The sequence below is a fragment of the Melanotaenia boesemani genome, chromosome 7, assembly GCF_017639745.1.
Source record: "Melanotaenia boesemani isolate fMelBoe1 chromosome 7, fMelBoe1.pri, whole genome shotgun sequence".
Taxonomy (NCBI): Eukaryota; Metazoa; Chordata; class Actinopteri; order Atheriniformes; family Melanotaeniidae; genus Melanotaenia; species Melanotaenia boesemani.
In genome coordinates this window covers 14,281,432-14,299,061 of record NC_055688.1, presented here as the reverse complement: position 1 = coordinate 14,299,061, position 17,630 = coordinate 14,281,432, and the positions used below count along the sequence as shown (strand labels likewise).

At 37.6% G+C, this 17,630-nt stretch overlaps 1 long non-coding RNA gene across 1 annotated transcript; it reads left to right on the top strand.

Annotated features, from left to right (window-relative positions):
* Window positions 1-3,309: 3,309 nt before the first annotated feature.
* On the top strand, window positions 3,310-16,176 carry LOC121642621. Its single transcript, XR_006010928.1, has 3 exons — window positions 3,310-3,390; window positions 5,282-5,285; window positions 16,164-16,176. It is a non-coding gene; the product is annotated as an uncharacterized LOC121642621 (long non-coding RNA).
* Window positions 16,177-17,630: the final 1,454 nt, after the last annotated feature.

The window sequence follows — 17,630 nt, the reverse complement described above, 5'->3', positions numbered from 1 at the left end:
GGCTACTTAAAGGTAGGGTGACGTCAGTGTCATGTTCACCAGCCAATCAGGACTGGATAATGAGATAGGTGCTCCTAAAGAACATGCAGGGGGGCGTCCCATAGTAAGACTTTAAAATAAATGCTATGAATAAGAACTACTGAAAGTTTAACTCCTAAAATACTACTTTTCTAGTTTGTAGTTTCTCCAGAAGCAGAAAACCACAGTTTAAGTGAAAGGGTTTAGGGTTTTATATTTTCCTTTTTTCATGTCTAAGAAGCCTATATTAAATAACCCCATAGAAGCATCTGATTGTTCCCTAATCTTATACAAATGCTGGAAGTGCTAGTTCTGCTATTTAAGTTACCTCAAATGGATCAAAATACATAATCAGATGTATGTACAGGAGAAAGAAGGTATTGAGCAATTAGATGTAGTCAGTGATTTGACAAATATATATATAATAAAATTAATTCACAGCTCTTCCAAAACCTATTTTCTGTTGCAAATTAGTTGTGAATAATTGTCATTTGGAAAAGGTTTTGATATATTTACTGACTTCTGATAAAATATTAAAAGAAATAATTAGTTTTTCAACCTCGTTTACTCTGTGCAATAGCGTTTTTCTCTTATTTGGCATTTATACTTCAGCAGACGGGTCTGTGAAGAGAGACAAGCCTAATAGGAATGCGAGCTGATACAGGTTCCATGGATAAGAGGTGTAGAAATTTTTCTCAAAGGTGGCTGGCATTTGGCTGAGATGCTTTTGTGTCTCATTGTTTTATAATCGGCACACTTTTTATCAGCTGCTGATAACTCATCCAGGACAGAAACCTTGGACATTGTGTTGTAGAAAGGAAAGCATAAAGTAGAATTTAATGCAAATTTAAGGTCATGGCTTTCAGCATTTTTCTGTTCACACCAAACTTTTTTAAAATATATATATTTTAATTAGTAACTGAGGAGAGTGCAGGAAATGATACTGTATCAAGCTGATTTAGGATTTAGGCTAAGGATTGTAAAATAACACATACTGGAAACTGACACTTATTTTAACCTAGATTTCAGAATGTAGATGATTCCATGAAAGGGTTTTCAGAAATTTGTCTAATTCAGTGAGCACATCTTAATCAGCCATTTACTCATAAATTAAATTTGCATGCATTGAAAAAATAAAAAAAAAATTCAGTCGAGAATGAACACTAATCAATAAAAATCAGTTAGGTAAATTTTTGTGCATGTCTGACTTAAAAATGTTTGAAGAAATAGTCTCTAAAAAAGCAACAACTGAAACACAGTTTTAATGTATCACTCTTTCTAATTAGAACAAAACTCTCACATTTGACTTCCCTTTTAGTAAGTTTCCAAGTTGCCAAAAGATTTTGGCCTTAAATGCTGAAAACCAACATTGCAAAAATGCCTTGGCCTAGACAGATGTAAATAAAAATAAATGGTTACATACTTGGTTCAGCTTTGAGTCCTACTCAGATTTTACTCTGGTTACATAAACACAAATACAAATTGGTTAAGGAGAAAGCAAAGTTTGCCTGTTGTGCTCTTCAGAACTACTATATCGTCTATAAAGACCTGAATTTCAGGAGCAGAAACTATTAGTAAAAATCTTTATGGTCAGTTCTGAATATAAAAAAAATCTTAAAAGTGAGCTACATATTATTGATTAAAACAATAATAATACACTTGCGCCATAAAGACTTGCCATACTGGTTCAAAAAGGTTCTAAATGAAAAATGTTTTGATGATGATTGCATCAAGATTACTTATTAAATATTAGTGAGATAAAATTATAAATATGAACATGCGATCCAAAAACATCTGTAAATTAAACCAAATCTCTTGTGGTGTTATTTCTGTTTGCCAAAAATTTCTGTGGGATCTCAGCTTGCAGCCACTTTAGCTCTCAATTACATCACATTTTTGCATAATAAAAGATCTTCCATTCAAGCTTTCTATGTCAAACGTAAGCAATTTCAGAAGCTTTTATGCATGTCCAGTTGCCACCATGACGTTTTAAGTTATGTTCCAAATATCTGCATTTCTATCACACACAAAGGGAACTTGCCTCATTTTACTTCAGAAAGAAATGTAGTCTTAATATGCTTTAGCTCACCAAGCACAAACATCTAATCAAGTGTACTGTAGAAAAATCATGCTCCCTCCATGGAGAATGAAGCATGAAATTAAAAGAGAACTTTGGTAAAACTAGAGCATTATTTTCATGCGTCATGATGTTTAAGTGAAGAACTTTGGGTTGAAGACTATTTTTCTTAATAAGTTTATGGTCCGTAATAGGATTATCATACATTGTATCTTTTCCAATTTGTAATGGAGAGTTTGGATGCACACAAAATGCTGCTTGTTCAATCACTTTAATTTTTACAAACACAATTAGTGTATTGAGCATGTGAAGGTCAGATGGGTATAAATGTGATCATGTGGTTTGGTTAAAAAAAAAAAGAAGTTTAAATACATGAAAACTAGCAGAATTTCTTAGAGACAATTTTTACTTTTTTTCTTTTTTTAACAAGTACTTAGTTTTAGTTGTATTTCAAGTGGAACTTATCAAATTTTAATCTAAATAATTGAAGTCCTAAGCATTATGGTTAAAATGAAAGGAATAGTTAAATATTTTGTAACTTAACCCCAGGTGCCATTTTACAGAAAAAAGAAAAATCATTAACCGTAACGCTTCCATTTAAAAAACATCTTATAAAGACCAACAACACGCTCAGTAGTCACTGAATTCTTCATCCTGCACCTATAAAAAAATTTTTCATGACAAATTTTTACTCTGACAAAGTTTTCTTGTGTGTGTTCTGAATGTTTCATATATACGGGGCGGCATTGGCTCAGGTCAAAATCTTAGAAAATTAAAATACTGCATGAAATCAATAAAAAAATCAATACATTTTGAATACAGAAATGTATATGCACTCAGTACTTAGTTTAAGCCCCCTTTGCATGAATTACTGCCTCAGTGTGGCGTGGCATGGATGTTATCAGTCTGTGGAACTGCTGGGGTGTAATGGAAGACCAGAATGCTTCAACAGTGGCCTTTAACTCTTCTACATTGCTCGGTCTCATGCGTTTCATCTTTCTCTTGGCAATGCCCCATAGATTTTCTACAGGGGTTCAGGTCAGGAGAGTTTGCACGCTAATCAAGTAATCCCTTGGTCATTGAACCAGGTTTTGGTTCTTATGACAGTGTAGGCAGGTGCCAAATCCTGCTGGAAAATAAAGTCAGCTTCCCAAAATAGCTTTTCTGCTGAGGGAAGCATGAAGTGGTCTAAAATCTCCTGGTAGACAGGTGCATTAACTCTGGACTTAATAAAGCACAGTGGACCAATACTGGCAGATGACATGGCTTCCCAAATCAACACAGACTGTGGAAACGTCACACTGTGTCATGGATTGTTGCCGCTCCATTCCTCTTCCACACTCTGGGACTTTGATTTCCAAATGAGATGCAAAATTTGCTCTCATCGGAAAAGAGTGCTTTGGACCATTGCTCTACAGAGTCTCCAAGCTGGACTCATCCCTCCTGGTTGTGCACCTTTTTCTTTCACACTTTCCCCTTTCACTCAACTTTGAGAGCATTCAGTTTCTTTTGCAAGTACCGTTTGAGGCTTTCCCTCCTTGTGGAGGGTGTCAGTGACGGTTCCCTGCACAACTATCAGGTCAGCAACCTTCCCCATGATTGTCAATTCTACTGAAATAGACAGAGACCATTTAAATGCTCGGGAGTTTTGAATTAATTTGCTGGTTAGAGTGTGGTACTTAGAGACTCCAACATTGAACCTTTTCACACTATTCTAATTTTCTGAGATGTAGATTTTGGGTTTTCATAAGTTGTAAGCCATAATCATCAAAATTATAACACATAAATGCTTGAAAAATCTCACTTTGCATATAATATATAATTATATAATCTATATATTAGTTCACCCCTTTAAGTTGAATTGCTGAAATAAATTAAGTTTTGCACAATATTATTTTTTTTTGTTTCACCTATATATACATATTGTATATATATAAAAAAAAACATCTTTCCTCACCCACTCTCACATTTCCCTCTGGGTGGCTGTTCATCTCAAGCTCAGCTCCACTGTGCTTGAGGGTCCTGCACAGTATCTTAACTGTTCCTAGGACTGCTCTCTTATGAGTAGAGATGTCTGATGTTTCTCCAGGTATCTGTTGGAGCCACTTCTCCAGTGTGGGGGACATGTGCTCTGATGACCATTGGTACTAAAGTTGTCTTCACCTTCCAGGATTTCTCCAGCTCTTTCTTGAGTCCTTGATATTTCTCCAGTTTCTTGTGTTCCTTTTCTCCTGATATTACTGTATATCGCTGGGGATGGCTGAATCGATCACAACAGTTTTCCCTTGCTGCTCAACCACCATATCGTCGGCCTGTATTTGGAAGTCCCATTGGATCTTGGCTCTCTCATTCTCCACAAATGGAGGGAGGTGTTGCCCATAGTGACCTGGGGTCTCCAGTCCATATTCTGTACAGATGTTTCTGTACACTGCACTGGCTACTTGGTTTTGGTGTTCCATGTATTCTTTGCCTGCCAGTATCTTGCACCCTGCTGTGAGGTGTTGGATTGTTGCACAGCCTGCACCTGGGGTCCTGCCTGGTGTGGTAGATCTGGGCCTTGATTGCCCAGGTACTCAGGGCTTACTACTGTGCTGCCATGATTAGCGCCTCTGTGCTGTCCTTCAGTCCAGCCCTCTCTAGCCATTGGTAGGACTTGATCATATCTGTCACTTTAGCTATCTGTCAGTGGTACAGCCCATGCAGGGTTTTTTCCCCGCCTCCAGTGCCCACTGTTTGAGACATTCACTACATGCTGATCTTATCTCTTGGGGCCATCTTTCTGATGTATTCATAAAGCTTGTATGTTTCATCTTGGATAGTGACCCTGATGCTCACTGGTCCTTGGCCACCCTTTTTGCGCTTAGTGTATAGTCTCTGGGCACTGGATTTGGGGTGGAACCCTCCATGGATTGTGAACCATGTCTGTGTTTTAAAATTTGTGGTCTGAACTTCCTCCTTTGGCCAGCTTATTATCCCAGCAGGGTTTCTGATCACTTGCAAGGCATAGCTGTTAATTGCCCAGATCTTGTTCTTGCCATTGAGTTGACTTTTCAGGACTTGCCTTACTTGTTGGAGATATTTGACTGTTGCAGCTTCCCTTGTGGCTTCTTTATGGTTGTCATTTGCCTGTGGTATGCCAAGGTACTTGTAGCGCTCCTCAACATCTGTTATTCTGCCCTCTGGTAGTTCAGTTCCTTTTGTATGGACAACCTTCCCTTTCTTTAAAACTATTCAGCCACATTTTTCCAGTCCAAATGCCATTCCGATGTCCCTGCTGTAGATCCTGGTGGTGTGGATCAGTAAGTTAATGCACTCTTAGCGTACAGCTTGATGTCATCCATCCATGTAAAGGAGGTGACTGATGTTGGCCCCATTTCAAAGTTGGCATCCATAGCCAGTCTTGTTGATAAAAAGACTCAGGGAGTTCAGGCCAAAGCAGAACAGCAGTGGGGACAGAGCATCTCCTTGCTATATACCACATTTGCTGGGGACTTGCACAATTGGCTCAAAGCTGGCCCCATGGTCTTCCACAGCCTCATTTCCTCACATATATACCTAACCTAGGTAGACTATGTCAGGTAAGTTAAAACTGAATGATGACAGATAATGATCTGAAGAAAAGTGCAGGTATGTAGAAGATGCAAATAAAACAGATGCGGGAATGAAATAGCCAATGCTGTCTCACAAATAACAAGGGTTATGCTTAGATCAACTTTACAGGAAAATGAATAATTAATGGGAAGCATTAGCTACACCTTGTGTAAAACATTTAAACTGTCTGTCAGACATAAATGCCTACTTTAGACATTTATAAGCACTTTCTAGCAAGTCTCTCAAGTCTGAGTCTGCATTAAAGAGATTATCTCCTCATGTTGCATAAAAATGAACTCTCCACTAGCAGAAGTATTTTGGGTATTGTGACAGGTAGGTTTAATGCATGAGAAACTGAGCTCAGTCTTGACCAAATCTGTCTATTACTGACAGCCAAGAGCTCAGAAAGCATTGCAAAATAAAGAAAAAATTATAAAATTTTTCAAATATAAGATTGACCTAAGATGTGTTCAATATGTTAAGCAATTCTGAATCATACATGTTCCAAAATGATGGCTGCTGCACTTCTCAATTTTAAATTTCTGTCTGAAATCTTCCACCTATTAAAAACAGTCCAGTCACTAAGAGGTAGTTTGTCAATGTCAGCTGCTCTACATTACTGATGTGCTTTTTGCCACAAAAACATTTTCATCAAATGAATAAGAGTCAGCTCAGGTGCCACCATTTTCATTAATATTACTACAGCTTAATTTATTTACTCATTTTCTACACTGCTTATTCCAATTCAGGGTCACAGGGAAGCTGGAGCCCACTCCAGAATTAGCAGTTGAGTGGCAGAGTACACTGTGGACAGGTTGCCAGTACATCACAGAATTTATTAAAGAATTTATATTTATTTTTCTTTTCCATCAATTATTTTGAAACATCTCCCAGACCTAAAATTGGTCAATTTCCCTAATGGCCATGGAAGGGAGGTCTGAAAAGTTGTGAAATTCATTTGGCGTTAAGCATAACTGAGGACTTCACTAAAAGACTTAGACATTGTCAGATAACTGTTTTTATAAATATGTGAAAATGATCCTAGCGATCATACTGTGTAACAAAGACATCCTAATGTTCTTTCTCCCCACTTGCTCTTTACCTATCAGCCAGCCAATCAGAGCACGCTTGCATTGTATGCCTCTTAATAGACCCTTTTCATAATTTATGTATATGTGGCGTAGTGGTATGATGCAACGAGTGGTGTTGTCAAAAATGAAGAGATTGAAGATTAAAGTTATTAATCCTTTATTTAAAATGGTGTACCTTGGAAGACTGACAACGCCACCTGGGGTTGTAATATGCTGAGCATTTTGTAATACATCTTTGTTGCTGTTCTTTTCATACCATACATACATACATACATATACTGTATGTATGTACACTGATGGTCCAACAATCTTTATTAAAGAAGACAAACCGATCTCTCTCTCCAAGTGCCTTGATTCTCTAACCTGAATCATAGTCCATAATCTGCCACCTCAACCATCTATGGTATTCTCTGAGGCTCACACTTAAACATTGATTATACTCTGTAAGCCTGTGCTGTTGCCTCATCTCGAAGAAGCTGTGGAGGAGACATTAAGGCAAGGCAAGGCAACGAAGCAGAGGTACAAGCCAGATGTGCCAGCAGACAACACGGGGACAGGGAACATGACATCTCTTGGTAATAAAATGGACGAGCTTATTGCATTTATTAAGTCCCAGAGGGAATACTGTGAGTGTAGTTTCATGTGTTTTACAGAGAGATGGCTTCACTCACTCATTCCGGACCATAGCAAAGCGTTTCCCAGCTTCAGCACTGTTCGAGCCAACAGAGACGCAACTCTGCGGCTCTCTGTATGTGTATGAGTAAGCAAAAGTAAAGTTAGTTACTTTCAGTGCTCAGCAAGCTGTGTTTTCTGTAATTACTGTGTAATGTGTAATTACTGTGCATCGACAATTCTCAAACTGGAGGGAAAAACTTTGGTTGCTCCCACATTACTTGGCTCAAGCAATTTAAAGAGAGTGAAGAATTAACTTTTCAAGTGCACAATAAAATGATATCAGAGGTATGCTATTTTGCTTGATCTTAGATGGCTACAGCTTTAATTGACTATTTAAAAATTAATTCAAATAGTTTTAAGATCAAAAAGATCTTGCAGTGTGCTTCTTTTAGTATTTTCTGATATCAAACTATCAAAGTAACATAATAAAAAAAATTGTTAGTTATGAATATATTTATCACCCCTACTTCTTCAAAAAAGAAGAAGAAAAAAGAGACAAGGTAGGAGCAAATGATCATAACCAAGCCTCAAGGTAGGAAAGAAACGTTTTTCTCTGATATTTGGCTCTAAACAGCTTTTCAGTCCTCACCAAAATACATTCAGTAAATTAGTTTAATTATTAATTTGTCATCCAACAGTGAGATGTAGAACCTATTCATTTCCATTTAGCACTGAATGCTTTGTTAAGGAATATTTAAAGGTCCCATATTATGCAAAATTCACTTTTTAATGGTTTTGGAACAGTCATACTGGTCCCCCCGCATGTGTAGGAGACCCGTAAGTGTGAAACTCTTTCAGGCGCTCTCTCTCCCCCCTGCTCCACCTCTAGGGAAGTAAGCGCTGAAATGAGCTTGTTTGAAAGCGTGTACGTTATGACGTCATAAGGGACAATAACCACTCCCCACAGAGCGATGGACCCGTCTACCGGCTCTCAAAGCCCGCCCTCTAAAAATCACCTAGCGCCCAGTGTTTTTCCCTCTTCGGCAACCCTCGTTAGCGGACATGGCTAAGCGACAGAAGCACTGTTCTGTTTGTGGCTGCATAAATGAACACGAAAACGTTTTTTTACTTCCATCCACTGAACCCACGAGGACTGAGTGGATTAATTTTATTTTTGGAGGAAATGTACCCGGAAAACTTCCAAAGGTTTTGCATGTCTGTGGCCAGCATTTCAAAGAGGACTGTTTCCACAACATGGGGGCATGGAAAGCAGGCTTCGCCAACCGTTTGAAGCTGAAGCCAGGTTCAATACCAACTGTCCGTGACACAGCTGGAGAGGTAAGAGCTGGCAGTTATTTTATCGTTTCGGCCTTATTAGTCTGATAGCTTGAAAATATATTAACCTGTGAATCACCTCATGACGGGCGATGCGATGGGCGGAGCCAACAGCTGAGCTGCTCCACCAGGGTTCCGCCCACCATAAACGGCACATTTCTGAAGCTGCTAAAAAGAGGGAGGTGAAGAGAAGCCGCTGCACTCAAACTGAGGGTCGATTTGTCCATACCATGGCGGAAATATTTCATTTAGATATTAATGAATGGTCTCAGATTGGGAATAAAGTGTATAATATGGGACCTTTAAGTTTACTGCTCAGGTTGCATGTTGATATGAGGAATGAACTGAGCCTAATGATAGGTTGAAATAAGTGGAGTTGCTTGGAGGTTCCAAAAGAGTTTAAAGCTGTGCAGAATGAGGATAATTGGAGATGGTAGGTGGGACTCCTTGGAAATGATTTGAATAGCTGCTGTTGTTTATTTGTTCTTGCCAACATTCTGTAGTTAATGAAGCCATGGTGTGGTTGACAACCTTCCCTCTTCTCTGTGCTGTCCTGTTGTTTCCTTCTTTTAGTGTCCTTGGTTTCGTGATATGGTGACATCATGTGACGATATTCTCCTCTGGATCATGCTGCCATTTTGTAATGAATTACTTCAAGCAGGGGATGTGACAAAAATACTTTAAGGAACAAAAGTGCTCCAGATGCCAGCTTGATGTATAATAAAAATAGATGGTTTTATTACAAATAGTGACATCTTAAACAGGTCTGGTGAATCTGTGAGGTCTCTGGCCAGTCTTTAGAAAACCCACATGTGCTTTTTATATGCCTCAAATAAAGAACCAATCTTCAGAGCTCCTGCAGCTATATAAACATGCAGTGACGTGGGGTGAGGTTCGTGGCTGGTGAAGTACTGACTCCTCTGGAGTCAGATTTACAATTGCAAGAACTGAAAAGAGCATCTTATTTCAATATTCATCCAACAGCATGCAACTACTGGTAATGCTTCATATCCCATTAGCATTCCTCTTTCAATTACACTCACAAACCCACTGTTGCCAACTCAGTAAGAATAATAGCTATTGGCTGTCCTAAAAGTCACTAGAAGTTGCTAAATGATGTCATCATCTAATTTGTATAATAGCCTGGTACATAGTTGTAATGGAGGCTGTCGTGAAGAGGAATGTCATGGGAAAGGCAAAAATTGATGAAAAGACAATGTAAAAATGCAGCAATGATCATCTCCTGCTCTGAATGCAGCTGGGAGCTGCTTCTGTGTGAGGACCAAGCCTCTTCTGATTGCTGTTGGACAGGGAGGGGTCTGCGCAGCACCAATTCCAAATTGAGAAGAACAAACTACGTTTATTCATGTCAGTCTCCAAAAGTCTCCCATAATACCAGAAAAACTCACTAGATTTGTCGCTTGTTGCTTTTTTGATTAAAAAAAAAGAAAAAAAAGAAAATGCTAGACAGGTCTGAAAACTCGCTAAATATAGTGACAAAGTCCTAAGCTGGTGTGTGAGTGTGCCTCTTTGAGGTGAGGAGGCTGTTTGCCTCACTTGATGACTTTTCTCTCCAATTTATTGTACGATAAACAGGAATAATTCTCTCACTAATACATTAAATACATTATTCAGACTATGTAGAGTATTGGTGTATAAGAAATATTTCTGTAAAGTTCATATTGGTGGTGTGCTGAGGAACAAAAACCCAGTTTGTATTGGGTCGCGCATTCAGAGTTGAGGCACAGGATTTCTGCCGTGTATTTGATCGGGAAATACTCAAATTCTGCAATTTTTAGTTAATAAAATGTCAAAAACATGTAGAGTCATACTGAAAAGACATTTTTATCACAGATCAGTGGAAAATATTCATATATGCTTTATGTACGTTTTTTTCTTTTTTATCATGACAGGTTAGGCACTGCTTCACCTGCCTGACCCCACATCACTGTAAACATGTAATACTACACCCTAAAAGGTTTGTGTGCTCCCCCGACTTAAGTTTGCTGAGTCTGCTATAGCAAATATAGTCCGCATCTAATCAATGTTAATTAATTCTAATTATGAAATGCTGAGGAGAGGACACTACACTGCAATAAGCAGAGAGGTTAACTACAAAGCCAGGTGAATGGGTGTGCAAGGTACATTCAGCCTAAAGTCAGAGTTCTTGTTCTCTTAAACAAGTTTCCCTTTTAACATGGGGATCACTGTTCAGATTTTTAAATTTAAGCTGTGTGTACAGAAAACCGTCATTTTAGCATTTATTGTCTGTCCACATTCAGTGCTGAGGAAAACATGTTATTAATGCCACTTGTCTAAGCCTTACATCTGTCTTCAGCCTTTCAGAGTCTACTGTACATGGATTTAGTTGATGTTGTAGAAAATGTATAATTTTTCTGTTTGGTCTCAATTTCATACAGTTTGTATCACAGCTACAGAAAGAGATTAGAGTATTCATTTGCTTACTGGTATTCATTCCAGAAGACCATAAAACTAATTAAATTGATCCTTCATTTTGCAGCAGAACAAGTCCTAAACGCTTTGAGTGTCACATTTAGTTAGACAGTTGTAATGCACATCTGACATATCAGAAATAATAGTACAGAACTTTGCACATCTCTGAGCATTCTACTCATAATTTCAGCAACAATGTTGTTTTTTTTTCCACGATAATTTGAGATATTCATATATTTCCTCTATAAAAATATTTCCTCTTTCATAAAACAGCACACTCCAGGCATGGTTTAACTAGGGACTGGGATCAATGTGAGTAATTTTCTGCTGTCATTCCTAATTAAAATGTGGATGGTTTGTGTCTACAGTCATTACTGATAAAACCAAAAACAGGGCATCTGAACGAAAACTAAGCTTAGTGATTACATTTTAACTCATTATATCTGATTGGACCTCTAATGCGAGGAAGGCCACTATATTATGAATCAGATTTAGAGCAGGCCCATTTCATGCTAGTGGACTATAGAAATGCAAAGGGCCCCACACCCCACCAGAGGGACCAGAGAATAATGATCAAATTCATCTAAGACAAATGACAATTATTTGTCTTTATTCCTTTATGCTTAAAAATAAATTTAGGATAAAATGATAAATTAAACTAAAATGATCAGCTGTTGCTGGTGTTTTTACAGGATAATTAAGTCAAGATGGTTGGAATGAAATGATTGACAGGGACACATCAACCCTTTTAGTGAATATACGAATGAAACATTGTGTTAAGAGATCAAAAACAAGAACTCCAGGGGGAAGAAAAAAAAACATTTGAAGAAAAGACAAAGGGAGAAAGAAAGACAGTCAAAGGATAAATGTAAAAAAGTTTGTATGTGATATGAGTTGGCAGAGAGGGTAACACTACGTTTTTAGCAAGTTTAATTGTCCTGCTAACTAGCTCAGTTAGCCTTGGATAAATGCTAGTTGGCTAGCAAGGATTTGTTTTCTAATGAACCAGCTTTAGTGTTCGATTCTTAAAAACTGGCTAAGATTAGGAATGCACCGATACCCCTTTTTTTTAAACCAAGTACAAATACTTATATTTGAGTACTTGCCAATACTGAGAACTAATATGAACAGTAGTAAATTCTATTACAGTTCAGAATGTCAGACAAATGCAATAAGTGAGTAGTTAATTGTGTGGAATATATCAAACGGGTCATCCTGCAGCCATCTTCTAAATGTAAGGCTTAAAATCTTTCAGAATCTTCATAAATAAGGAGGATAAAATGTTTTTGGTGAATTATGTGCACAGCTGTTGAGGCCAAAATGACAACTATCAGCCTCTGTTGAGATAAATTTTGATTTTTAAAATAGCACCCATAATAACTTTATTTTTGGAAACCTGATTAAAAGATGTAGTGCTCAAGCATCATTAAACATCAAAAATGTTTAGATAAAATATTAATTTTAATAATCAATATAAAGTATTAATTACTAGCAATTACCTCGGAGCACCAACAAGCTTTTTCTTTTAATGGAAGCATGGAAAACCACTAAAGTCCTACATTAATTAATTAACTGAAGTGTATCAAATCAAATCAGTCTCAAGATGCTAAATCAAAGGGATCAAACACATGATCCAGAAGAATAAATCACAAACCGGACTAGTTAAAATAAATGTGGATATTTATTAACTAATATAGAATGCATAATGTCAAAGGAATATTTACAAAAAGGGTGAATGGGAAAAAAATGAATCAAACAAACATTGTGAAATGCAAGTATGATCTTCAGACCAGCATCTTAGTGTAAGCAATGTAAGATGTGGAGCAAAATGAAAATAGAAGTTAATTAACCTGCGGTGTTAAATAAACTAATGTTTAAAGGGAAGAAGAATTTCTGAATCCTATGAAACTAAAAAGAAAGAGGAGTCTCATCTGTTTAAGCTGAAAGCTTAACTGAAGTGCAAATTATTTCTCTATAACTGACTCTCTCAGACAACCAACCATTTTCTTAACAGAAAAACAGAGATCAAACTGGTAGGACTTGTCTGGTTCCTTTTGGATGGAGTCGACCCACTTACAACTGTTATGGTGACACTCGGTGGGTTGATTCCCAACTAAGCTCCCAGGAAGGCCCCGAGGGTTCGTCATTCATGGCAGTCCGCAGGTGTGGGTCAGAAAAATTGTCTGCTTTTGCGGTCTTGTTCCAAGACTCTGCTGGCGTGTCTATGTGATGTGTTGATGGGTTGAACCACATTTTGTACCTTTACTTTCTTAAGACGGAGTAATCCATAAGGAGATTTCATTTTAAAATATGTAAAATGGTTAAAAACGGTAACAAGGTTTGCAATAAATAGTAAAACATAATAATTTATGTAAGTGTTAAATATTAGTTAAAATAAAATATTTCCTTTGTAAGGATTTTGTCATTTTTTCAATCTAATCCATTATGCATGGGTGAGCAGCTAAAAGGCCTTAAATCCTGTTGCCCTGGCATCAATTGGTTCACCTACCACTAAAGGGAATTGCAATGCTGTTTCCTCATTGCATTAAACCCACCGCATGAGGGAAGCAGTATTAATCCCTGTCATGATTCTTTTCACCCTAATTCAGGGAATGGTCTTCATGGCACAGTGATTAAACATATTCTAGCTTGTTTTATGTTAGTTTGGTGAAGTCAAATCAAAGTTTTTTTTACTATTTTGAGACATAATTGCTTTACTTTGACATGTGCCTTTGCCTTGAGAAATATAGCAGTAGCCTACTTATTTTGTTCACAACTTGTCTTGTTTTTGCAATATTCTCTTTCGTTGATTGTCATGGCAGGAGAACAGCCATGTATATTTGTTCAGTATTCTTTACTTGTACAGCATTGCAATAAACCCACTGCATGAGGGAAGCAGTATTAATCACTCTTGTGATTCTTTCCACCCTAATTCAGGGGTGTAACATCTATAGATGGTGGAAAGTATAATTATCTGTTGTGTTATGGCCAAAAAGATGAGCCCAAAACTTAGCAAACTGGCGCTGAAGCATGATGTTTGATTTAACCAGTTATAAAATTAAAAAGGGGAAAATGTGGACTAAACGTAGTTAAACAAGAAAAATGTAGATGTAAAACAGAAAACATGCAAGGTGGACTCCTCTCTTCATCCTTCATGCATATTAAAATGCAGGCTCAATGCATCTTTATGCATCATGACAAAACTTTATTCTTCTGCAAACTCTGTTATCTCACTCTGTTTCCTTCTGCCTCTCTTTCTCTCCATTTCTGAAGAGAGATTCCTTACCCAAGAGAGATCACGTAAAAAAGTTTTTCTGAAGTATCTATAAAACTCTACAAGTGCTGAATCTAAGTTTTGGAAGTTTTGGAGTGGTCCACGTCCATAAGGAAGTGTGGTTTTACTATTCCAGCCAGTGGCAGGCTCTGGGAGATGGATGGCGATCAGATACCTACGTGGGCTGGTAAAGTGCTAAAATTTCTGATTCCCTTTGTAAAAGTATCAGATGAACATTTGTTAATACATCTGTATGTTATAAGATGTCAAAGTCTTAAATGATTAAATAACTATTAACATCTCTGATTAACCTTTTTTCTTACAGACCAGAAAAAATTCCCCCCAAAGAGCAATAAAATCTGCTCTGTAAGCCCCAAACTCAGGAATTTACGACTTGGTCCCTCTCCACAGGTCAACTCTGGCATTGGGAAAGAGTGGAAGTTGAACTTTTCTTAAACTCAGGATCAAGGTTGTTTCTGAACTAATCTTCTGCATACCCACAAATCTGTCATTATCAGGGTTCAAGTTACTGGGGAGCTAGGGGGAGCTTGGCTCCCCTGAAAGGTAGTGGAGCTCCCCTGAAGAGACTTTTATGGGAAACTGGGGGAGCTCTATAACATAGTCCAGTCTAAGTCTATATTTTATTAAATTTTTCATAAAGTTTCTGATATTTATTTAAAATAATATTTTTTCCTGTGTCGATGTTTATGAATTCATTCCATTAAATTTTTGGACATAATACTTACTATGAGACAGTTTTAAATTTATTCCTCATGTGGCCATCCATGCGTGGTGGCGCTGTTGCAGTCTTTTTATATTTATGTGTCCACCAACCGACTTAGTTGTTGTATTTTTATGAATGGGTCAGTCTATAACCAGCAAGTTTGTAATAGTAAAGATCTGTAGTCAAAGGAGATATTTAACTCCTTGAAGATTTTGGCTTCACAAAAAATAAACAAATGCATATAGTGAAGGCGACAATACTGAAAAGCCCTAATGTAATTCAAACCCTGGTCATGATGTGACTAAAACAAAAATAAGGTTTTTACTGCTTTCAAATAGAGGTCCAGAATTCATGACCTGGGACCTTCTTCTACCTTTAAAATGTGTATTTTTCAAAGGTGATAGGCTAACACCCACAGGTCTAATCCCCCCACCAGGACTTTAACTTAACATTCCAAAAGGGTAATAAAGAGAATAAAGATTTTGTTTTGCCATTAAATATTGATGTATTTTGGGTCAGATGATGTGGAAAAAATTGCTTTCGGGAAAAAATATCTTCGGATACCAGCTTCATGTATAATAAAAAGATTTATTACAAAAGGTCAGGCATAAAAAAACATGTGTGTGGCAGCATTATATACCTTTCAAACAAAGACATTCCTTAAGTCCTATGAGCCAATCCTGTGGAGACACATATGTTTACATATGTGATGTTCGTGTGCTAAGTCCAATCTCTAAGGCACCTAAGACATTAAGAGCCTTATATGGTAAACACCTGTGCATGCCTTATAGAATACTGCAGACCATTCAGATCCTCACCATTGGCACAAGTTAATCAACAATTCTGATTAATTCATGATTTGAAACTTTGTTAACCATTAATTAATTTATTGTTTGATATTTTAATAACATTTGTTGTACTTACTGGTGTTTAAATAGATGATCTTTGTCTATTCCAATATGTATCAATGTAGGGTTTTCACAGTGCATCATTTAAGACTTTAATAGCTTTGTGTGCAAATGTATTTAAGAAATGTTTAATCTGATATGTTTACAAAGGGGATCAGAAAGGTAATACTGAACCAGCCCACGTAGTTATTTGACCTGACCACCAAGCCCACAGAGTTGGTCCATTGGTTGAAATAGTCAGCCACACTTCCTTATGGGCATGGGCCACCCTAAACTTCCGCAAAAGGACAAAAGATTCAGAAGAGATAAAAGAAGATGAACAGAGGAGATGGAGAGATGGAGATGAAGAGAACAGAACGGAGTTCTGTTCAGAGAGATGCTTCCAAAAAACTCTGCTGCATGATGTTTCTTGAGTAAGAAGTCTCCTCAGAGATGTAGGGAATAAGTTTTTGAGCCTGCATTTTCTAACATGCATGATAGAGAAGATCTGCCCTGCACATGCCTTTTGATCCTGGACAATAACATTTTTTTTAACTAGGTAAACTCTATTTTAGTTTGTGCTTTTTCCCTTTGTATACTGATTTTTGATAACTGGTTAAATCAGGCTTTTCACACTTGAGCACCAGTTTACTTTTTCTTGCTCATCAACACTGGACTTTTTATTCTTGATGGTGATGACACAGCAGACAATTTTCACTGTTTCACCATCTCATGACACCACTGATCCATCGTCATCATGGGACAAGACCGAATAAGAAGTATATGCAGCGTGTAATATACTTCTTTGTGTTGTTCTTCATCTCTACCATGTTCTAGATCATGATGCAGAATTCATACAGCATCATCTCACCAGCCATCTCTATGGTGATAACTGTCATAAAACCACCAGATGTGACTACTGAAGTTTAACAGCCACTATTGATGAAGAAACTCTAATAAAATTGGCAAAACACACATTTTTCCTTTTATCATTTAAGTGTGTTTGTGCAGCAGTGATAAAAGTCCTACAGTAGCATCACCCCCCACCCCCACCACCCCCACCACCTCCGCCCCATAAAAGCTTTTCTAGACCCACCCCTGCATAGCTGAAGTATAGACCATGGCCCAATCCCTTAGCCCTACCCCTCCGTTTTGCGCGTCCACGTGTAGGGGTAGGGGTGTCCCAATTCCTTTTAGGACAGAGGGGTAGGGGTAAGGGGTAAGCCCAAGGGGTGAAATGGGATTGGGCCCCTGTCTACCACTCTTCAGTTAAATTAAGACAAAACTGAAATAATAATTTTTGGAGCCAAGGAAGAAAAATTAAGTCATTACTCAGCTTCAAAGAGTTAAGTTCAAAACTAACAACCAGGCCAGAAATGTGGGAGTTGTCATGGACTGCGACCTATTTTTTGCAGTTATATTGGGAAGTCAGCCTATTATCACTTAAAGAACATATTGAGGATTAAAGGACTGATGACTCAGCAGAATTTAGAAAAACTTGTCAATGCATTTATCTTTAGTAGACTGAACTACTGTAAAGTTGTCCTCACAGATCTCCCTAGTC